Source organism: Ambystoma mexicanum, chromosome 12 (assembly GCF_040938575.1).
Source record: "Ambystoma mexicanum isolate Mex_15411 chromosome 12, UKY_AmexF1_1, whole genome shotgun sequence".
Classification (NCBI taxonomy): Eukaryota; Metazoa; Chordata; class Amphibia; order Caudata; family Ambystomatidae; genus Ambystoma; species Ambystoma mexicanum.
Window position 1 is genome coordinate 1,102,418,865 of NC_090936.1, and position 12,302 is coordinate 1,102,431,166.

General features: G+C 42.1%; 1 long non-coding RNA gene across 1 annotated transcript in view; it reads right to left on the reverse strand.

Moving 5' to 3' along the window:
- LOC138514284 (uncharacterized) overlaps nt 1-11,985 on the reverse strand; it is a 505,584-nt gene extending 493,599 nt beyond the window's left edge. Inside the window, exons 1-2 of the long non-coding RNA XR_011281906.1 lie at nt 11,180-11,985; nt 6,361-6,450 (exon numbers count right to left, since the gene is read on the reverse strand). This is a non-coding gene — a long non-coding RNA (uncharacterized lncRNA). The remainder of the gene's footprint in view (nt 1-6,360; nt 6,451-11,179) is intronic.
- Between the last annotated feature and the right edge of the window lie 317 nt (nt 11,986-12,302).

The window sequence follows — 12,302 nt, forward strand, 5'->3', positions numbered from 1 at the left end:
AAGCTTCCATGCATCCATACAGTGTAACGAGATTAGTCCCATTTCAAAACGAATCAAGGTGCAGGTACACAGTGAGGAAGGTTGAGGACTCGACACAATAAAACTGCCCTCAATATTTTGCCAATATGTTTCTCGAAAGATTGTTTTTGTCTCAATAAATACATATTATAAAAAAAGACTCTGAAAACCGTTTTCAGTGCAAGACTCTGTGCAGCTGGGTGCAGTTGCTGTTGCACAGGTCAGTGCCCCATATATTTTAGGCTTAACCCATCATTTGCTTGGCAAGGACAAGTTCAGATGTTTCATAAATCAAAAAGTTCACAATGTTAAAGGAAAGCCATAGTCTGAGACTAAGTATGTAGTATGGTGTTGTGGAAGACAGGGTAATTGTCAACTTCATGTAAAATGGCTCTTACCTCTCATTGATATCATCTGCTTTCAACATAGCATTAAATACTACTTTTGTGAGAGGGTAGGGCTGCTAACGGTCTTCAAGCTCGGGCCAGGATGGCCCAAGAGCAGCATTCAGGTGAAGAGTGGATAGGGTTTCGGGAGAGTGTGGGGGGAGTATCGAGGTGTTGCACTCTAGTGGAGCCTCTGCCTAGGGCACCGCCTCAAAGGACAGAGTGAAGGCGCAGCCAGCCGGCATGAAATGCAGGCAGCTACTTGCAGATTCTGCTTGCATTACTGCATTTGAATTGGCCAGCCCTCTCCCGCAGGTGATAGTATATAATTCACATTATAATCAGAGAGAAAAGCGAGCTCTGGTGGCAAACTACAGTGTATGTTATTGCAGTATATCAATGGTGTACAGACTGGATGGAACTAGTGATCACCACTTTGCCTAATCATCTAGTTATGTGTACTCATTATGTAAGAGGAAAGAAAGTAAGAGACTACACAGAGTGGATCGCGTAGCAGGCAGAGAACTGAGCAAACTAGGTGGAATATTGTAGTTTGCCCCCATATCACTTTCAGGGTACTTGTATAAAGCAACAGGGTGATAAGAAAGAATGTCAAGGAATTTGGGATCAGCTCATGGGTTGAGCACCAGTTGCACAGATGAATGCAACCAACAGGTCCCAGAACTAGGTTTGCCATCAAAAGCATTTGATCATGAGATCATGTACATTTTCAAAAGTGTTCACTTGTCAATTTGATGCATCTTCCCCAACAAAATGAAATATAGTTATAATATGAGCTTTTGATATACTAACATAAACTTTTCTGAAACACATGAAGACAATAGTAATACCGTTCTACATTTGTGGGAATGGTATCGCAGGACTGTCTATTAAAAGAATAGTTAATACAAACCAGTCTTTGCCAAACAGAAGACTGTTAGCTTTATACAAGTATCACCCTGATTACTTCTGGTTTGCAATTATTTTAAAAAGAACTGTTCTTGCCTCGCACACCCACATAGTCCTTTGGCACTTGTAAGAGTGAAGGAGGTGATCACTGCTGCATTCTCTTGCCATTAGCTCCTTTGAAATTGCAGTGAACAGTGAAAAGAAGGTAGAGAGAGCCCAGAGTTCAAGAGAGGCATGCAGGGGAGTTGTGATTTCATTAACAGGGTAATATAAATAGCTAACTGCTACACAAATGTCCATTTAATTAGCACACCTACAGAATTGCTTAGCAAATTGCTATGCGACACTGCTTATTTTATGCCTTGAATCCTATATAAAACATCAATTTTTACCATGGCCATCTTTTCTACATTGGCATAATTAGAAAGTGTTTGACAGAGCAATTTTAGCAATGGGTGGAGAAACGTTCTTTTCTTATGGCAGTGCGTCTAAGCTGGGGCATTCATAGTGGCATGTGTGGAGGGGAATAACTTAGGAACAGTTTAGGAACTGTGAACAGTGAAGTAACGCCTCAAACTGGCCCACATTGCCTAAAAACCTGCCCACTTTGACCGCTTACTCGTTTGTGGCTGTTGCTTGCCCATGCTGACCCATGCTTCATAGTCGGGTGCTCTTCATGGAATTGTGTTTGGATAGACTCGTTCAAGCTACATCATGCTGTTGTTGGATACCAAGTGGAACAGGATGGACTACAAATCCTGTGGCGCTGTGGAACACAGGGAATGCGAAAGTTGTGGTTAATTTCACTTGAGCCTTATTCCTAGGCGGGCCATCGGATGGAAATATCTTTTCCTACCTCAACGTTACCATGCGAACTAGGAATGGGGCATTCCATGAAGTGTTCAAAATACAGTCTGGGAGATAAGGCCAGTCAGTAGCCAAGTGCTGCTCCTGCGACATAGCACATGATCGTGAAAATAATTGCCCACTGCATCAAGACACACATTTTTGCCATGAAGAAGACCAGGCTCTTCAGAAACAGTCGTACCACTAGGAAAACTCGAGTTGGCATCAATCTCTGTCACAGTCAAATGTTTCACGTGGCAGTAACCATTGGCTATTGGTTTTTACTTTGTTTTTTTGTCTATTGTTTTGTAACATGTATGTAGGATTACAGCACATGTATTTCCACTGGCACCATATACATTATAATGGCGCTGAGGGCAATAATTGCTTGTCATACTTTTTACAGGATTTATTTATTTTTACTGTTTGAGGTATTTGGAATGGCTGTTGGATGAGTGAAGTTAGAAAGTGGATGGATGTTTGACATTATGGTTTTAGTGGGTGGTTTTCTAAAAGGGAAGTGTGTTTTCATATAATTTTGACACAATCTTATGATAATTGTTCCCACTAAATCTTCCGTTTGTCTGATTTTCTCGTATGGGATATGCATTCTTTGCATTTATTGAATACATTTTATATTGATAATCCTCTCTGAATGGCTGTGCCCTCATTGATTTATGTCCAGTTGCTTATGTATATGAATAGTACATGGTTTATTTGTTTGTATGTTGTTGATTTGCATCCTTTCTACATTGGCTGATTCAGAAAGTGTTTGACAGATGCATTAAAGCATTACCTGGTGACGGAGTCATTTTAGCAATGGGTGGAGAAGCTTTTTTTCGTATGGCAATGCTTCTAAGCTGGGGCATTCACAGTGGCGTGTGTGGGGGGAATGGTTTGGGAACAGTGAGGGAACGCATCAAACTGGTGCACATTGGCCTAAAAACTTGCCGACTTTGACCCAAAATAATAGCTCACACTGGCACTTCGGCCACTCAACTATTGACCTACAGGTCAGTCTGAGCATGGTGTTTAGATTTTGAGGGCCTGCTCTTTGGGGAAAAATGGACAGTGACACAGGTTGACCACATGGCTACATACCCCTGTGGCACCTTGTATTTAAGATACACATGTAGCAGAATACTAGGGTTATAGGTCAGGAAACCCCAGTTCTAGAAACATTGTGCTTTAGGTATACATGTGCTCCTTTGTGTGTTTTTCATAGTTCCAACATACAAGCTTCAGAATCACCCGTTTACTGCGCATACCATTACTGCGTGGCCGAAAATGTTGCATAGAATACAACAAATCTATATGAAAATATATAGGGGAGTGAGTTACAATATTTATTAAGTGAGTGGAAGTGGTGGTGCTGCAGGGGGTTTCGACATTTTCGGCCGCACAGTATTCACATAGATCCCAAGCTTCCAGCTGCGTCTGGATGGTGCACCAAAAATGCCAAAATAGAAACACTTTTCAGTTAATGGCAATAAACAGAGTGAGAGCGTTAGCGTACCAGAGGTTGTGCGCTGAGCCTTGGGCATCACATGTCCTGTTGTATAGCCAACGCTTTGAGTGGCATACCAAATTGAGTGGAGACTCCTACAAGGAGGCATGGCATGAGTGATGTACATGGCCTCAAGTGTACCTCCTCTGGCCAGTGAAGGGCCGGAGAGAGGGTACCTTCCACAAACCTCAGGCGCTCTTGTTTGCATCCAGTCTGCATATTGAAAATATATCTGCCTGGATCGGTCTGTAAATAAATCACTGTCTCTAAATAAAACACTCTCAATAGGTACATAAACAATTCAATCAGTGAGCAAATCCCCCTAACTCTGTAAAAAAATCCCCTATTAGGAATGGTAGGAGATAAATAGTACCAATGTTGGTACCTGGCCGATCTGATAAAGTGCATTTTTGGAACCATAAGCCTGATAACAGATTTTATATTTAACTAATATGTTTGTGTACAGTGATTCAACCATGAAACCCCTCCGATCACGCACATTTGTCACCACCCTTTCCCTCACAGTAATATTCTCATTTGGGCAGCCTCAGCTTGCCTTATTAGTGTAGAACAAAGTGAGCCTCCACTCGCGAGCGATTTCTGGAGACTACTGGGATGTTACCAGGCTATCTCGAGACCCCTGAATCCGCTCTGTAGCCGCATAATTAGGTGCTCCTAAAGCCACTTGAAGGTGAAGGTGGGCTTATGTACGTAGGTTCCTGCTGAATGGAATGCACTCAACCACTTTTCAGGGTTGATTGTGGCATTGTAGTGACTGGGCACCTTATTACCCAGGCTGTAGTATGTATGGGAATGGTCTGCATATAAACCAGTCTGTTCAAAACTTTAACCCCTCAGCTGGAGTCATATGGAATAGGCACCATAGGCCTCCTTATGTGTTCATCAGTAATGATAATTCCGTCTGATGGAATTATCAACATTTTCACCACCAAATGTGTAATAAGGCCCTATTTACATAATTCTATAAAACTATTTGGGCCTCATTACGACCCTGGCGAAGAACCATGGTGCAATTTGCACCATGGTCCATGGCGCAAAGCTGCCAACTCCGCCATGGGGGTTGGCGGACTTACCGCCCCATTCCGACCTTGGCGGGGCGGTAAGTCCCCAATCCCCATTTACCCTTCCCCATTCCCATTTTTGCCCCATAGGGTATAATGGGAGTGGGGAAGGCGTTAATTACGCCACCGTAAATTACGGTGGCGTAATTAACGACAAGTCCCGTAGCGCCATGGATTTTTCCGCCTGGAAAAAGCAGGCGTAAAAATCACCATGGCGCTACGGGAACTCGTAGTCGGGCGGAAAGGTACGCCATGGTTTACGCCGGCGTAAACCCCTTTCCGCCAGGGTCGTAATGAGGGCCTTTGTGTGTGGCTGCGGTGTGGCAATGTGAAATGCTGCATGTGTGGCTTGTTAGCTAAAATGGCCAATTCTACTCTCACATTTTAGGTAGAAGAGTGCTTTACATGCATTTTCTACGACCAGCATAAGGCATATAGCGTATCTAGATCTAATAGACTTAAGGTAGGGGAACAGGTGGGCTCAAGAGGAAATGAGTTACTGCTCTGCAGGCCTGTGGTGCTCATTCCCTGGATAGAAGCAATTATTTGAGGTCAGTCTTAAAGGCTAGAAAAGAGACTTGCTTTTGGACTTCCATTTTAGGGAGTTCCAGTAATAGGGGTGTGGGGGGCAGGAACCAAGCGGGTTAAAGGAGCAGAACAGGTGGCAGCATAGGTGGTGTGAAGGTGTAGTTGTCAGATTCAGTCAGTAGGACTTAGGGGTCACAGGGTTCAAGGAGGGGAGTAAATGGGATATAGATGGCCTTCTTTGTAGATATGAATAAATGATGATTCATCAACTGGCTTAGACATTTTCACAAAAAAAGTAGACTTTTTTTCTAAATAAATCGGTTCAGGAATAGGCCTGTTGCAAATTCTGTCCAATGCATTTCGGTCATCCATGACCATCTTCAGGGACTGTTTCAAAAATAGAGAAAAACATATACAGAAACCTTATTTAGACTAAACATTTCATAAAACTGTGATAGTCTTACTTCATTTCATGCTGGGTTAATTTTATCCTTGATATTTACCAGGCTTCTTATATCTTCACTTCGTAATTGCCAAAGTGTGACTTGCATTCACTATGGGGCCCTCAATTTTTCTTCAATACATCAGTACATTTACTAATGTTACAATTTCTTTAAAACTATTGGATTTTAATAATGTAGTCACAGTAAGATTGCACAAAAATATCACTGAGTGTCATATCTTTATCTATGAAGGTGGAAATGTTCCAAAGGTCCTTGCAGGACCTGTGTGTTAAAATATTTATTTGTTTCAATAGGTACCCCCATACTTAATTAAGAGTTCAAAAAGTCCATAGTATCAAGTATCTCTTCAACAGCAATAAAGGCTTAACTTATCTTTCATAATGATAGGCAGCAGCACACCAGACTCGCAGGGATGCACGTATCTGTGTCCCCTGCTTGTTTTTATATGCAAAAATGGCACCGGCATTCGTAGCGTGATGACGTCATCAACGTGATGAATTCATCAACGTGATGAGGTTATCGTGTGCCAGTGGCCATTTTGAATTAATCAACTTTCATAATACTGATGTTATTCATATGGCATTTGTCTCATGTTGTGTCAAAATAGAAAATATACTCACAATAGAGTGGTGGCCCAGTAATGATGTTCCTTCATATAAAGTAAATTATATGGTAGAGAAATTGATACTGGGAATCAGTTGGAAACACACCTACAAAGGAATCAAAAGTGTTGAGTGAAATATCCTTCATAATATTTCTACCAGAGTTGTAAGAACTATGGTATTCTTCTATGATGCTCAGAGTTAGTTGCATGATGTAAACAGAGTAAGGTCATTACTTAGCTCTCTGCTACAAAGTTTAATGAATCACATTCCATTTTGGACCCAATTATGTTCAAAGAAAGCATGCATAGTTGCACTCCTCATTCATACCCCTTAGGGGTAGGGAATTCAGTCTTTCTATCCAGTGAGTCTCTTTTTGGTTGAGAAGTTTATGTCCATGTTGGCATCTCCTCTCTTTTCTATGTCTAGTATTTGAAATTTATCTGTGCAATATTGTGTTCTGCCTATCTGAAATGTCGTGATACTGGAGATTTGATGTTTCCACTCCGTATGTTGTACCGATGTTCTTTCCAGCGTATTTTTGCTTTCTATTGGTTTGCCCGGCGTAGTACTTGCCACATGGGCATTTGATGCTTTACACATTGGCAGTGTCACACGTTACATATTTCTTCCCAAATTTAGTTTTGCCAGTGTTGGGGTGAAATATTACTTCTCCTTTTTGCACCATATTACAATTGGAACAGTTCAGACAGGGGTATGTGCCCCTTCTTGTTGGTCTCTCGCTAGGGTTCTTACGTCGCTTCTTACTAGAATGTCCTTCATATTTCTGCTGCGTGTGTACGCGAACATAGGTGGCATTGTGTAGAGGTTTCCCAGAGTTCTGTCGTCGGATAGGAAGTGCCAGTGTTTTTCCACAATTTTCTTGATCTTGTTACTCTGTGCTGAATATTTTGTTACATATATTAGAGGAGGTTCCTTCGTGGTTTTCTCTTTCTCTAATATGGTTCTCCCACTAATAGTATCGTTTTTCTGTAAAAAGCGCTTGATCTCATCTTCACAATATCCTCTTTGTTCAAATCTTTTGGCCATTTCCTTTAGTAGTCTAGTGCATTCAGTTTCATCCTGTACTATTTTTTTAGCTCAAAGATATTGGCTGTAGGGTAGGGTTCTTAGAGTGTTGGTTGGATGAAAGCTTAGTTTATGCAACAGATTGTTTTGATTACTGGGCTTCCGATACAGGTTTGTTGTGAGTTTAGAGTCTCTGTCCCTGATTGTAACATCTAGGAAGTTGACCTCACTGTAGCTGTGTGTCGTTGTGAATTGTAATCGCTCATCAAAGGTGTTAATGTATTCGGTAAATGCAGGGTTGTCAATTTATGAACAGATGTAAAATTAAAAAAAGGAGTAATGAGATGATAGGTAAAGAGTCAGAAAAAGAGGGTGATCTGCAGAGGGACGAAAGGTGCATGACAGGCAGTAGAATAAAAAAAAGACCTATTTTGGGCAGACGAAGTACAAAACATTCTTCCAGGAGTTAGTTGCAAGCTTGTACCACAGCTCGGTTTGGGGTGTTCCAGTCATAAAGGTTAAACAGGTAAAAGTAGATTGTATACTTTCTTTTGGTAGCATGGGTTAAGGAGAGGCAATGCTCTTCAGAGGTGGGTGTCAGCCGTGGAAGCTTCAAATCAACAATACTACAGAAAGCACCAAAATGAAACTAATTTCCAAGCAAAGCGTTATAAAAAGACAGTCTTTACTCAAAACACAAACAATGCTCCAGCACACCTTAATGCAGACAAAACAGGTTACGTTTATATACTAATATGCAGGCTGAATGCTCTGGTGTGTGTACTGAATTAGAGAAATGTATGGAAAATAATGTAACATAGAAAAGCTCAAAAATGGTTACTGAAGTGTCTTTGGATAAGTTAGAGAATGGGAACTAACCAGTCCTTAGGGCTCAATATAAGTCCAGGTGGTTATGTTAGCTAGGATGTATGGCAAAGGCCACCTCGCTCACAACTTCTCTACTTTAAACTTTTTAGAAGGCTCCACAGCAACAAGAAGATCTTGTGGGTTTTTCCAACAGGCTCGGCGTGAAGTGTAGGAAGTAGTCCAGAGGATGGTGAATGGTTGTAAGGTGCTTCATTGCAGTGTTGATATCTTCAAGCCAAGTAGCTCGTCTGGCTTTCTTGGGCAGCTTTGCAGACGTAGTAGTCGCTTGGTGCTCAAAAACGCTCTGAGGTGCATGAAGCAGTCTCACAGCTTGTTTGTGGTTTGAAGGAGCTCTTGACAGTGCACAGCAGACTGAATGTCCTTATTGGGATTGCTAAGTGTAGTACCTTCCCTCCTGCAAGGTACACCTGAGCCAGTGATGTCAGGGAGCAGGAACCAGGCTGACTCAGGTATGTACGAAAGGAAGATGCTTTATTTAACTCCTTAGTTGCATAGGTATAGTTCAGAGGATGAGAGAGAAGGCTACATGCATCTGTCCTGGTCCCTTGCCCAGCTCCCAGGCCCCAACCGTCAACCTTGGAATGCCCACACCCCAAACTCTACACAGTGCATCAAGCATTCCACAGGGCCTAGATACTCACACAGACACATCATAACATACAAGATACTACACCATCCACCTCCCTAAAACAAACAACAAAATAGATGATATTCACTTCCATGCCAATACTAAACACACATATCTAAACCAACCTCCTTCTATCCTGGCTTGCCACGCCAGGGTCTCAGTGCTGCCACCACCAAGCGCATACCCTGCCACATGGACAATAAAACCAAACTACAATCAAAAACCCTCTATCTGCCTACCTCCTTCCGCCAGGACTGCCACCCCTGCCTTCAGGCCTGCCACACCCAAGTACAAACCTTTGACCACCCAGGGCGACTTCACTTGCCAAGTAACGTAACCCCATAAACATGGACTACTACATTGGCTCAAACTAAGTCTTAGCATGCCACTTAACAACAAAACACCAACCATGTAGTCACACACAACCAGTACCTCCTCCCTTCTCCCCCAAGAAAACATACAAAAGAATGAAAAATATAGAAAAAAGTACCCACAAAGATAAAGAGCACAAAAATACAATACGCATGCATAAAAGAAGAGGTGTGATGCGTATGTCAAGCATAGTCCCAACTATGCCAACAAAATTGTTCAAAAACACCACAAGATGAAAAATGTAGTGCAACATAAATGTAACAAAGATAAAAGCTGTTGTGCTGGCTATTAATAGAGAAAAATTTGATATTAAAACAACATACATCTCTCATCTAGCAACCCTGCCAGTGTATAAGGTTATCTAACACTTGTCCACAAACTCATGTGCTACAACCCAAAGGAAATACACTCAAATTTACACTGTCCTACACCTGTGTGCCCAACTCAAAAAATTCATAAAATCAGCTAGGTGTGCTAAATAAAAGCAACCTCTCACCACTACAATAACACTACCCGACACACAGAACTCCAACTAGAGTGCGAACCACTTACCCCCAGCCCGACACCATTCTAAACAACATCTGGAGATGCATGCGCTTACCTACAATGCATATCCCAACTTGCGAGTTCACACCCTCACATTTCATACGCACTCAAACGCGCTTCATCAGTCTCCTAGACCAATTAAGGCCTAACTCCATGGTGTCCTATTTCACTTACCCTTGTCACTAGGGTTTACCTCAGAACATAACACTGTCCCACCACAAGTAGAACTACTAATTAACACAGGGTCCCATGAAGGATTTATTGATAAAGGCACCACATCTGGCCAGCGTGTGTAAGCCACCCCCTCACTACACCAGTATGTCACTACATACTATACTATGCATTCTCCAATGCATCCCAAACGCGTGCTATGCTACCTCTCACATGCACGTCTTAACTCCTGTATGTCCCCACATACTTTTCTCGATTCATATATATATATTGTTTACACTCCGCAAATAAAACACTCACTTCAACTCATGTATTCACGCACTCATCCACTACACTCAACATCTGTACAAACTTCAATATGCAATTTCCTTCAAGGGATGATTAACATTAGAGACATGGTGGTGATCAGTCACCATTCTAAAATGCAAATCCAGCAAAAACATTTTCCAATTTATAAAACCACCCCAAATATTCCGTACATTGCTTTGTTTTGAATAAATCCCACATCATATAACCACATTTGTTTTGCATTAAACCAAAACTCAAAATCTCTTGAACATCTCTTAATAATAAAATCTCTTCAGTTTGTATTCCGAACATCATTTAAGAAGTCTCTTCTAAAACGTTGTTTTCCACAAAAAGAAAAACACTTCTGAGTAAGTCTCTTGTTTGCACACCCGTTGCACATTTTCTTCATTTAAATGTCTTCATTCAAGTAAATAACATTTCCCTAAGACTCCCGTTATGCATCTTCATTTAATGTCCTCATTTAAATAATTGACATTTCCATTAGACTCCCTGCACTATTATGATTACAATAAACCACTCCAACTGCAATTCAACGCAATGCATGGTAACCAAAATCCACACAGAACATGCAGACCAAAAGTATTTCTCCAAACGCTGCTGTACACACACACATTATCACAATGATCAAACCGTTAACAATAACAATCAGTGAATCTTCCTCCTCAATCCGAGGTGAAACAAAAATAAACGAATGCACTCATCAATAGTGCCGCCATATAAACACAGCTGCTCAGATTCAGGCTAGCAGCTTTAAAGTCAAAACGACAAACTTTCTCCAATAATGCCACAATTCAATGTAAAACAAATCACAGCACCTTCTTTTCAGCTCACTTAAAAAAAAAATTGTCACCCAAAATCCAACGCGTCTTCTGTGGCCAGAAATTAAATTGTCACCTTTATTTCCATGAACTGCGGTGCTGCACAATCCGTTTTCATGAATTTCTCAGCATGCTGTAATTTATTCACCCCTACGTTATGAAATGGAATTTTGTATGCTGCATGCTGCATATGCTCTCTTCACGATCAATTCCGCATACGTCAAGACGCTTCATGACGTATCATCCATGTTCAGAGGGCTTTTCCTCTAAACATCCTTTCTCTGAACGCGGAGACAAGGAACATGGCTCCAGGTCTTCGCCTTGCGTTCCAACAAATCCGTTGGTTTGAAACGCACAGGCCTGCTTGGCACGGACTCCACCAGCAGCCCCAGCGACCTTCGCCACGTCCCCCCCAAGAGCTCCTGCACAATTTTTCTTTTCTCTACAGTACCTTGTGTGGTGGGGAACTCTCCTCCACCATGGGTTGGCCACTTAAATTGCTTCCACACGTCCTTCATCTTTCCAGCGCCATCCTGCGCTGGTGACAGCTGCCGCACTTCGTTTGAGCACTTACTACCACAATGTGCACTGGCTGCCTGCACTCTCCTTCTATGCAGGTCTTATACCTGTTCAGGGATTCACATTTTCTCCAGCACTGAGGTTGTCTGTGACTTCTGCCTCATTTTAAAGGACTCACTTTTCTCCTGGACTTTCATTTTACATGAGGCTTCACCACTTCACCACTTCCTCTCTTTCATCCCCCTCCTCTCTCAAGTTTCTACTCCAAATCCTCGTTGCCAAAATGTAGTACCTTGCCTCCTGCAAGGTACACATGAGCCAGTGATGACAGGGAGCAGGAACCAGGCTGACTCAGATATGTACAAAAGGAAGATGCTTTATTTAACTCTTTAGTTGCGTAGGTATAGTTCAGAAGATGAGAGAGAAGGCTACAAGCATCTGTCCTGGCCCCTTGCCCAGCTACCAGTCCCCAACCGTCAACTTTGGAATGCCCAGGCCACAAACACTCCACAGTGCACCAAGCATTCCACAGGGCCTAACTACTCACACAGACACATCATAACATACAAGATACTACACTAAGCAAAAGCAAGTGTCAGAGGTAGTGCCCCAGGACTGTATGATCCAGGAGGTCTCATCAAGGGAACCACAGAGGTAGGATTCTCTTTTGCACTTCCTTC